At 41.1% G+C, this 12796-nt stretch overlaps 1 protein-coding gene across 2 annotated transcripts in view; it reads right to left on the bottom strand.

Moving 5' to 3' along the window:
* osr1 (odd-skipped related transcription factor 1) overlaps positions 1-6822 on the bottom strand; it is a 19250-nt gene extending 12428 nt beyond the window's left edge. For both annotated transcript variants that reach the window (XM_080783827.1, XM_080783826.1), the window contains exon 1: positions 6343-6822. The gene's annotated coding sequence lies outside the window, so the exon portion shown is untranslated. The remainder of the gene's footprint in view (positions 1-6342) is intronic.
* Between the last annotated feature and the right edge of the window lie 5974 nt (positions 6823-12796).

The raw sequence follows: 12796 nt of genomic DNA on the forward strand, positions 1-12796 counted from the left end.
TGCATAGCCACAGCGCTATATCCCTGCTGGAGCAGAGAAGTATACTCGGATATAGTTCACCCCTTTTGGTGTTTTTAAGCATTATGTTATGCTTGAGCTGTTGGAAAATAGCAGATCTACAAGCTCTTAGCGCGGCACCGAGTGCTGCAGGGCTATGAGCTTGTATAGGTCTGCTATTTTTGAAAAACGTTTTTAACTCAAATCTTTGCGTCCGGAGGGTCCCTGGAACTACATATTTTCAGATGGTCGGCAGCCAAAATTATACAGATAATTCTGGGGGTCCTTGACATGAAATAGTTTGAGAACCACTGACATTGAAAAAAAAACATTTTCGGAAAACTGATTTAAGAAGACATCGTCCTCAGGTCTAAATGGGTCAAAAAAGGCTTGGAATGTAACTTTATGTACCGTGTTATAGAAAACAATAAATACATTTTATAGTTTTATATATAATAATATTATAGGCCTACACTGTTTATATACCAGTGGGATTTCAACCTTTTTCAATTTCAAGATCCATTATTTATTCTACATTCGAGCCGCCGACCCCCATTTGATGAGATTTATTTTGCCTCTCAGGCCCAAGACTTCGAATATTCTGTTGTCGTTTTGGATAACATTTTTTGTCCACAAAAATTCCATGCTGTGTTGATGTTGGCACCATTAGGAGAGATAGCATGCTGCCGACGATCAAAATAACAATTCTTCTATTACGTTCTCTAATTGCGTATAGATTTCTTGGAACAGTTAAAGAGCTCTAAGCGTCCATTTGGTTACCTACTCTGTAGGTCATTTAGCTGGGGAACCACCAGGAACCCCCTCAAGGACCACTGGTTGAGAACCGCACTGGTGTAGGTTTTAAGCTATAGGTCAAGCGTGCCCAAAGGGTAGATCGTGATCTACCAGTAGAGCCCAAAGGCTGTGCAGGTATAGGTAGACCACATGACATGCCCCTAAAATATATAGAAATGTATTTTTGCATCTGCCACTTGAGTTAACGTGACTTGATTGATTGACATCAAAAAGAGCCCGTCAGCTCAAACCCACAATGCAAGTCTTTGTTTTCAAGTGTGTTGAGCACAGATGTCAGTAGCGTTATTATATATATATTTTTAAAACCCTACCAGTTCCATTTCCTCCCCTCTATTCCTCAAGTGTGCCGCTATACGTAGGCTATACATTTTTAAAAAAACAGCAATTGGATAATACTGTTTTTTTGTTTCATTTTTAAAGTAGCTCACAAGTAAAAATAGTGTGGGCACCCCCTGCATAGGTTCTTGGTTGACCTAATATGATCCTATAGTTTACTGAGGCAGGGCTTAAGCAACTAGTCAACTAGTCGACTATTCAACTATAGTAGACTAGTAAATCCACTAGTCGACCTTGCTGGACTAGTTGATAAGAAATATCAATAGTTACCAATGTACACAGTTTTTAAATGTACAAATATTATTAGTAATAGGTAGTTAAACAACTAGTGGACTAGTAAACTAGTCAACTAGTAACGATCACTAGAAGTGAACGCCCAGAGGCACTACGCCAAGGATGCCCAAAAGGCAGTGGTGGAAAAAAAAGTATTCAATTGTGTTACTTAAGTAAAAGTATCAATACTGCAATGTACTCCGTTACAAGTGGAAGTCCCCTATTCAAAATGTACTTGAGTAAAAGTATACAAAAGCATAAGCGTCAATGTAAAAGTAAAAAAAGTACTCATATTGCAGAATGTCCCATTTCACTAGTGTACAACATCTTTTGAAAATAGCCGATCTACAAGCTCACGTGTGTCGCATCGCAACGCATTGCGAGCTTGTAGATCGGCTATTTTCAAATGGCCGAAATGTATATAGGGTTGAAGTGGTTAATGTATGTTTTCTAATCAAAATTAAAATCTCCAAAGTAACTAAAGTAACTAAAGTTTTTAAATAATTGTATAGTGGAGTACAAGTACAATTGTGGGCTCTGAAATGTATAGTGGAGTAGAAGTAAAAGTATTGGAAATTGGAAATACTCAAGGTAAAGTACTAATACCTCAAAAGTGTACTTAAAGGACCACTTCACCACTTTTCAACCTATCTTCATATAATAGGTCCTCACTAATAACCATGATAAAATGGCACACTTTTTTCCTACTCAGTCTGCGTCTCATAGGAGGGCTGTGGGCAGTTTAGAAATATGTCCACCAGTGACATCATCAATGGGAAATCCAAGCTAATAAAAACTGCAGGCTTTCTATAGTCCTGAAAAGTTGCAATGCGAAAAAGGAAGCCATCGTTCTCACGATAATACAAATCTAAACATTTTTGTAAAAAAAACCATCTTGTTTAAAAGAAATCTGCCTAACGATGATGTCACCGGTGGACTGGTTTCCGAACTGCTCACAGCCCTCCTATGAGACACAGACTAGAGAAGAAAAGAATGGTGGTATTTTACCATGATTATTAGTGAGGACCAATTATATGGAGATGGGTTGAAAAGTGGTGAAGTGGTCCTTTAAGTATAGTGCTTAAGTAAATGTACTTAGTTACTTTCCACCAATGCCATATAATATCTCTGCTGTCCGGGAGGAAACCTCACAACTCCAAAGTAACTAACTATCATTTAGCTGCATGCATGGGGGACCCCCTGGAACTCCCTCAAGGACCCCTGTGCGTGTTCCACACGTGTCCTGTGTCCTGTTCTGCCCTGACACTATTAAACCACATCACGGTTTCTATGTGTCACGGACATGTGGAACACGCACAGAACTCCTAAAAACACCTAAAGCTACACCCAATGTCGGGCAGAAACCTCTTAACTCCATATTTTAACTTTTTGGTGTTTTTGAGTGGAACTCCCTCCTCAAGGACCCCTATAGGGGTCCCCAGACCCCACTTTGGGAACCACTGCTGTAACACACGCACACACACACACACACACACACACACACACACACACACACGCACGCACACACACAGAGCGTGCATGCTTCGCGTCAGAAGCGGTCAGGCTCACGGCGGCTACATTGACCGTGAAGTGATGACCACTGAGGTGATGAAAAAAGGTCGCGGAGGTCGCGGGGGGGGGGGCGGGGGGGGGGGGCTTCCAGCCCCGCCATCTTAAAGACTCTTATTATTGTCATTACCGTCGGCCCTTAATTTCCTCACGGCTTCACACTCTGTGAATCCCCGTCAGAACGGGAAGCCCTTTTTGCTGTTTTAAAGCATATTGTACTTTTAGCCGTTGAAATAAATGGCAGATCTACAAGCTCATAGCGCGGCAACCAAATGCCGCGCTATGAGCTTGTAGATCTGCCATTTTTTGGGGGGAAATCGTGAAAATGTGGCGCAAATCTTTGAATGTATATACATTCTTTCTTTCAAATCTTTGCTTCTGGGGCAAAGTTATGTTTTTATACATATTTTTGAGATGATGGGGGTCCGCGGCCAAATACAGATAATTCTGGATGTCCTTGGCATGAAAAAGGTTGAAGTTATTTAACTTCAACAAATCACAAAGTATATAGCATATATACATTACAGACCTGTAAAGGGTCCACTTGGTTCTATTTGTATAGCCTATAAGTTAAGCATCTATGTGGTTCCACGCAGTGCTGGAATGTTTTACTCAAGTGCTGTAAGAATATATATCGTTTTGAGGTATAGGCTATATATTTCACTTCATACTCTTCCATTGATTTATTGTTAAATGTATATATAATGTTACTTATTCTACTAACCTCCACTACGAATATTCGACTTTTTGTTTCTAAATTGCCAATACTTTTGGACTGTATATGTTGAATGCTGAACTTTACTTGCAACAGACTATATATTTCAGCAACAATATTGAAACTTTTAGTATGAAAAAAAGTATAAAAGCAATAATGTGAATACTACTAAGGGTGATAATATAAGAGACAGATCCATTGGACACCTTCAAGTGTGTGATTCTAAAGACTTATCTATTCATGACCTGTGTGCGTGCGTGCGTGCGCGCGCGCAACGTGTTGGAGAGTGGATGTTGATTCCGTCCCCTGAAGTGCTTTGATGCTTCTAATCGTTCGACAACACGAATCAGCGACGCGCGTTTCGTTTAATCTTGTGCTAATTCTGTGGAATCGATCACTTTGAGGCTCCAATAAGCGACCACATATACGTGTGACCACACACACACTTTAAGAGGGTTTCTTTTTTTAAAGACGAAACGGATTTAAGGCAGACAGATACATTAAACAAAATCAGACCGCTGTTCTTTCTATAGGGCGGTTTATAGCCGAACTGCCACAAGACAGCAAATCAGTGTTGCAATTATATATAGCCTATATTATCCCATCAAGGCCTGACAGTCATGACAGTTTTCTGAAATACCTCATGTTTTCTATATCAGTGCATGGTGTGCTCAATATTTCATGTCAAGGACCGCCAGAATTATCTGTATTTGGCCGCGGACCCCGATCTGAAAATATGTTGTTCCAGGGACCCCCCCAGAAGCAACGATTTGAGTTAAAAACGTTCACTCTGAAGTCTGAAATAATATATATTCAAAGATTTGCGCCACGTACATTTCCACGATTTTTCTAAAAGTAGTTATATGAGCTTGTCGATCTGCTATATTCTCAACAGCTATTAATGTGCTTTAAAACACCAAAAGGGTGTTCCGCCGTCCAGAATGGGAAGTGTTCACCCAGATTCCATCCCAATAATTCACACTGCATTTAACAGAGTTTCAGAGACTTGCAGAGTCGATGATCTAATAAAATAAATGACATTTGGAATCTCTCCACATAACCGTGTTAGACATCCGGAGCGAGTCTAGTTTTATTAGTTCAGTTTTTGGACTGAAACTGTAAATGATCACAGATACATATTACAAGACTATTAGGCCTATACACATGTCGTAATAAAAAACAAGGCCCGTATAAGATATAAGGCTATAGGCCTATACACAATAAATGCATTTAACGAATATTTCAGTAAAGACGCCATCATAATATTATTATAGCTTCGAGGCCTATTTTAAAGCATTAGGCCTGCATAGCTTCAACAGGCCCGAGTGGGGAAAGAAAACTAGGCCTATATTATTCTACACACATTTAGATATAGTTTTTCAGTCTATATATTTGGACTCCTGGACATTAATTGATAGGCGTATATATTTGCCAACAATTAACGCGACTTATTAAAAAATACATCGTATTTTTTCACACACACACACACACACACACACACACACACACACACACACACACACACGCGCGCACGGTTCGTTTAATGTCATTATTCTGTTGTGTGCAATATAAACCTTGCACATGTCCAAAATCGTTGCTTATATGAAAGAAATGACACATAGCGCGTCGCGAGCTTGCAAATCGACTATTTTCACATTGTCTCTATCTCTATAATTGTGTGAACACTGCGAGACTGCAGCGCTTTAAAGCTGGGCACAGATTTAGCAAATAAAGTTGGAATGTGGAGATATGGAAGGTTGGTTTCTGACACACACACGCACACGCGCACGCACACACACACACACACACACACACACACACACACACACACACACACACACGCACACAATGAGCAAAGACGTGTTCACTTCTTCATCGGTGTTGTCTACTGTGTGTGCGTGCGTGCCTGTGCGTGTGTGTTCTGGAATGCGCGTTCCCATCTGACTCTGAGTGGATGTAACCCACCTGCTGTCTGATAGAATTCTACATGAAGTCCACACTTTAAACCTCTCAACACTCCCCCCCTCTCTCTCTCTCTCTCTCTCTCTCTCTCTCTCTCTCTCTCTCTCTCTCTCTCTCTCTCTCTCTCTCTCTCTCTGACACTTCAACTGTAAATTAACTTTTGTTTTGGTCAAGTTATGAAGTCTCTTGCAGGCTATATCGCAGCCCATAACACACCACGTTCATTCACAGCTTATTAACTTCAGAACGAGCAGCGGACACACATTCCCATCCCAATAAAGAGTCGAATTAGAACCATATATAAACTGAGACCTGATAGGTATATTAAATCGCTTTACCAACCTGTGTCACAGTAGCCTATATAGCCAAAAGCGTCAATCATAATAATTTAAGCATATAAGCCTGTCAAGACATATAGATGCATTGTATCGAGTCTGACTCATTTATAGCTTTCATCTATAAGGCAAATGTCAAAACCGATTAAAATCTAATACAAAATAACATCTGACACTCTTAAGTCTATATACCCAGAGCGCCTATACGCATGTGGACCATTGTCAAACAACCAGGATTACATATACTTAAAGTGCTGTGGTTTATGAGTATTAATATAAGTTATACGTTATAGGTTCAACATATTCCCGTAAAAAAAACATGCCATATATATAGTTTACCTGCACAAGTGTTGTAGGACTGCTTCCAGGCTCTACAGTTGTTCCTTCTCCTCCAAGCGGAGACTGCATGCAGTGAGAACAACTTTAAAAGTATATAGCAGAACAAACAAAAAAGTTGGTAGAAACTTTCACTGCTTCTCGCGGCGCGAATAGCCTAGATGCGTCTTCTAATTCTCTCTTCTTCTTCTTCTTCTTGGCTCAGTCAAAGTTGGTGTGACTCACTCACTGGACACGGGCGGAGTGGGAAGACGGGGCATGATGACGATCGATCCTCTCCCCGGGAGTCAGTCACTTTGCTTCGGCCGTTGCGGGGTCGGTGAGTCCGGTCGTTCCTCCACCACCACGCAGGCAGACAGGCACTTGCACTCACTGCCTTTTAGAGAATGACTGTCTGAGATGTGCGTGCCGGCGGGCCGGGGTTGTGTTGTGCATGTATATATCGCGGCTATAGTGGAGTTATACTTAATGGGACGTCCCGGACCCCCCTCAATAAAAAAACGTTAGTGCTGTGTGCGGTCACACCAGCCCGGGACAGCCTCTTTTATATTCTCTTTCTCACCCCCGCCCCCCCCCCCCCCCCCAAAAAAAAGTGTGCTTTCTTTCTATGTTCCCACCCTGATAGCTGCGTCACTTTATACAGCCGGCCCACAGTGTTAATAATCATGATAATACACATGCACACACACACACACACACACACACACACACACACACACACACACACACACACACACACACACACACACACACACACACACACACACACACACACACACACACACACACACACACACACACACACACACACACACACACACACACACAGCCCACACTGTGAGACTGTGATACAGTCGTATCACTGCAGCAACAAGTATAGCCTAAAGTCATATAAGTCATATTAATTAGCCTGTATACTTTTGTGTTTACTAACCACTTCTATTCCATATTGTGGCGACCCACAGGGCTCTTATACAAGGGATCCCAGACTTTTCAGGACAGGCTGTGAAACGGGGACACCCCCCCCCCCCCCCCCCCCCCCCCCCACCACCTATTTGAACTGGGGACGCCATGCAAAATAATTCAATTTTTCACATGGAGACCCCGCAAAATAATCAACTGCATGGGGGGACCTATATGGTCCACCTATCATGGTAATAAGTGTGGGTCATGATCGAAAGAATAAGGTTGTGAATACAAGGCAAGCGGCCGAAATGTGTTTCCTCCGATGGGTGGCTGGCATCTCCCTTAGAGATATAGGGTGAAGTTCAGTCACACGAGAGAGACTCCATAAAAAATTGGTCCATGTCCTACAAGTGGGTCCCGACCCACTGTTTGGGAAACGGTGATCTATAGGCCTATATGTCCATTCAAAAAAATCACACCTGTGTGACGTGAGGGGCGCTCTTTTCGTCGTACATCATCATGACGTAACATGTTGATTTGCTCAGACACGTATGATGTAAAATGTAATGTTTGTGCAAGACGAAGGGGAACCCCTTTTGGTGATTTAAGCATTGTGTTGTACTTTAGCTGTTGAAAAATAGCAGATCTACAAGCTCATAGCGCGGCACCGAGTGCCGCGCTTACGAGCTTGTAGGTCTGCTATTTTTGAAAAATCGTGAAAATGTGGCCCAAATCAAATGTTTGAAATGATATTCTTTCAGAGCGAACTTTTTTAACTCAAATATTTGCTTCTGGAAGGTCCCTGGAACAACATATTTTCAGATGCGGTTCAGCGGGCAATTACATATACATTTGGGGGTCCTTGACATGAATATGTTTGAGAACGACTGACACATATAGAAACATGGGTTTTTTCCAGAAAACGGTCAAGATTTAGAAGACATATTTGTAGAATCGAGCTCAGGTTTAAATGGGTTAACAGCTAGAATATATATAGGAGGGCCTGGCGCCCCTCAAACATAGCAGACATACAACCTCATATTGTGTCAGTTCGTGCCATGCTATGAGCTTGTAGATCAGCTCAATGAACAACCTAACAACCCCCATGACGCAGCATATACGCCCACAACAACAGAAAAGACACCTGGGGGTCTCCGCTCAACCATATGGGCTTAAGTAGTCAAAGCACCTACTTGAGTGAAAGTACTTAGTTACTTTGCACCTCCACTACACACACACACACACACACACACACACACACACACACATCACAGCCCTTGCGGTGTGGTTAAACATGCTAATGAGGCTCTTCTACACTAACTCATTAGCTCTCTATTTGCATGTCTGAATTTATGACTGACATGTTGTCCTCGGCTGACTGCTTATTGCACAGCTCAAGACCTACTGTGTACGTCTACACTCTTGCTTTTAATTGATCGTTTAAATTCCTTGTCATTCGTGTCCTCACTGTATTGCATTACTGCTATTATTCTAATGTTTTATGCCTTTTGCTTTTCTTTTCTTTCTTTCCCGTCATTGCTCTGTAAAGCACTTTTAAGCTGCAGCATCTCCTGTCAAGAAAGGTGCTGTACAAATAAAGTTTTTATTATTATTATTATTATTATTGATTGAATCTTTTTATTATTATAATTTTTTACCTCATTCAGGACTGAGACCAGATTCTACAAAATGTCTTCTATAAAGCATGAGTTTTCTGAAAAAAATGTTTCTATATCAGTGGTTTTCAAACGATTCCATGTCAAGGACAGCAACAATTGGCCCCCCATCTGAAAATATGTTGTTCCAAAAAAAAACGCTCACTCTGAAAGAATATTCAAAGATTTGCGGCACATATTCACGATATTTCCCCCCAAAAAATAGCAGACCTAATGAGCTTGTAGATCTGCAATTTGTTCAATAGCTAACGTACCAACATAATGCACCAAAAGGGGTTCCCGTCCTGAATGGGTCAAATAAAATTATTAAAAAATAAATAGTAGAACACAACCTTCCTATATTATAGTCCACTAACGCTCTATACCACTAAACCATCTATAGGACTATATATATAGTTCAATATAGGACTAAAAGAGGGCCTATATAATCCATAATAATCAGATAATAAAGCAGACACTGCAGAAGAACTGTCTGGCCACACCTCTGGTCAGACGAAGGAGGAGCCAGGCAGCCCAGCCAGGGCTGGAGTGGAGTGGAGGCAACCTGTCATGTCTGTCATGTCTGTCACACAGTCTCTCTAAAGCCCCTATTCATGCTCCAATTTTAGGTGATAAGGTGACCACCGCAAACGGTGGTCAGTAGTGTTTGTGTTTGTGTTTGGGGTGAGTGGTGAGTCGCTTATACCACCATGGTGCGACATCATCACGTTGTAGTTTTCGGGTGGCCACCTTATCACCTCTAGCTCTGTTGCCATGGGCCCCAAAACACCCTGCAGTGACTCCTATGCAGCTTCTGTATCCACACTTTTCCTGGGCTGTGTGTGCTCCAGTTCCTGTCGATTTGATCCAATGAAAGCCAATGAAACTGGTCAGATGACCAATGATATCCAATGAAATCAACAGGAACTGGAGCACACACAGCCCAGGAAAAGTGTGGATAGAAGCCATACTGTTGTCACACATCGCCAAATGTGACCGTTTCTGACCGAGGCTATAAGTAATTGGTTGTTCAGTTTGACCCACCAGTTTTGGTCGATATGGCTTATAGAGTAATAATGTCTTGCAGAAAACAGCGAGTTGAGAAAAACAGGCTTGAAAGGTTCACTTCTGTGGTCTCTTAACATTACACTCAGTTACATGTTCAAGCATTTATTTGGATTTTCTTTTTAATAAAATTCAGTTGTTCTCCTCTCCTGAACAGTTAGTCTTGCTGCCATGACTGTCTCTTTGTCACAAATAGTCACAAATGAATCGGCCTACTGTGTGAAGACAGAAACATAGCACAGCTACTACAGATAGTGATAACCAACCACTTGGGAAACCACTATACTGCTTAGTTGGGCTCCGGATATGCCATTATTGCCATATAGTGTCAAAGTAAAAATGCACACAATGCATTGTTGTTGCTGAATAAAGACATGCATCCGTCCATCTTCAACCGATTACCCCGAGACGTTCCAAGGCCAGTGAATCGATGCGTTTCCTCCATCTGCGCCTTGGTCTGCCCCCCCCGGGGGGTCTCCTCCCATGAGTGGGACGTGCATCGAGGACCTCCCTATATAGGGAGACGCCCGAGAGGCATCCTAACCAGATGCCCGAATCACCTAAGCTGGCTCCTTTCCAGGCAAAGAAGCAGCGGCTCTTACTCCGAGTCTCTCTTGTGTGAAGAAAGACATTTTTTTAATGATATTTTATATGTTGGCAGTTGTCTATTCAAAAATAGTAGATTACAAGTATTGTTTTGCATTTGATATATTTATTATTTTGAAGTCTGTGCTGTCTTTTTTTAACTATAGGAGAAACATATTATGTAATTTTATCTGCTGCTGCAGTTAGAAAGAAAGAGACAAATAAAGGAATACCGGAAGACTCGCCCCGGTGCTTGCCCGTTTTTCCTCCCGGAATTGTCACCAGTGAGGGGGATGACTTTGTAATATATGCTATTGGCTGTTTGTATTCTTTTTGGAAAAAATATAAAAAGATACTCCTGTAGAAAGGCTATATTATTTTACTTATATTGACCCTATAAACAATTTAGTATTATTTAGTATAATGTAAGGTTTTGCACACTCAAATGGTACCTCGTCAGATAATCCCCATACAACAACTTCTGTGAACAGACTTCAATGTAGTAGCTTTTCATAAATTATATTTGTACTTAGGCTGTCTGCTGTCATGAAAGTTTATAGTTAGAGAAATTCTAAGTCCAGCCGTCTGCTGTCCATGCAGCCTCTCCCACCCCTCACTGGGGAAAATTCTGGGAGGAAAACAGAAACGGGGCGAGTCTTCTTGTTACCAAATAAAGCATTCTCACTGTGATCCTGTGTGTGCTTCTCAACGTGGGGTCCGGGGACCCCCCAGCGGACATTGAAGGGGCTCCAGGGGGTCCACACAGCAAAAGTACAATAGCATCACGGTCTGTTTAACCTCTTGTATCCTATATATGTGTTATATTTTGGCTAATCAAAAATAGCCGAAGTCCTGAAATAAATGGAATAATTTTAGACACAGGTCTTCTTTAACCCATACAGAACGGGAACCCCTTTTGGTGTTTGTAAGCATTATGTTATACTTCAGCTATTGAAAAATAGCAGATCTACAAGCTCATAGCGCGGCACCGAGTGCATGCTGCGCTATGAGCTTGTAGGTCTGCTATTTTTTGAAAAATCGTGAAAATGTGGCGCACATCTTTATATATTATTTCAGAGCGAATGTATTTATCTCAAATCTTTGATTCTGGGGAGGGCCCTGGAACAACATATTTTCAGATGGGGGTCGGTGGTCAAATACATTATAATTTTGGGGGTCCTTGACATGAAAATGTTTGAGAACCACATACATATAGAAACATAGGGTTTTTCATAAAACTGTCAGAATTTAGAAGACATTTGTAGAATTTAAATGGGCTAATGCGGATCGAAGGGGTTCCGTGGCCAACTGTCATTATCAGATCAATGTGAGAGTCTTTGGCATGGAGAGGTTTGAGAACCTCAACCACTGTTCTGAACCGGAGAAGCTGCATTATGTGTTAAAGGTGTATAAACTCTGCCATCTGGTGGTGACACTTATATGACAATCAATTCTTTCATGGCAGGTATGAGACTCATACAAGGAATTCAGTGCATCTGGTGCTGTGTTCGTGCACGTGCGTGCGTGCACCAGAATGGAACAGAGCCTTCATTAGTATATCTTTAACACTGAACTCTGTTTAACCAGAATGGAACAGAGCTTAGTTTATAAACAAATCCCAAATGTTTGTAAACAACTACCAAAATGTTTGTAAACTAATCCCAAATGTTTATAAACAAATCCCAAATGTCTATAAACAAACACCAAAATGTTATAACCAAATACCAAAATGTTTATAAACAAATACAAAATGTTTATAAACAAATACCAAATGTTTATAACCAAATCCCATATGTTTATAACCAAATCCCATATGTTTATAAACAAATCCCAAATGTTTATAAACAAATCCTAAAATGTTTATAAACAAAAAATTACAGTAAACAAATCCACAATGTAGGTAAACAAATCACACATAGACAAACCCTGAAATGTTTGTAAACAAACCCTGCAATGTTTTGTAAACACATCCTTGAACGTTGGTGGCCCTATTTTGAAAGAAAAACATTTTTGAATAGTTCAACTAGCCGATTTACAAGCTCACGTGTGGATGTAGATCAGCCCCCTCAAGGAACCATGAGGGTCCCTGGATCACACCTTTGAGAGCCACTGCTTTAAATAAATACATAACTAATAATAATAGATATTTGATCAAATTTAGGAGCCAAACTTTTTTGACAAATGAATTTAATTCAAACGCGCACGACATGCATGCGCACATGCACGCGCACATGCACGCGCGCATG

Source organism: Protomyctophum bolini (genome assembly GCF_963924005.1).
Source record: "Protomyctophum bolini genome assembly, chromosome: 15".
NCBI lineage: Eukaryota > Metazoa > Chordata > Actinopteri > Myctophiformes > Myctophidae > Protomyctophum > Protomyctophum bolini.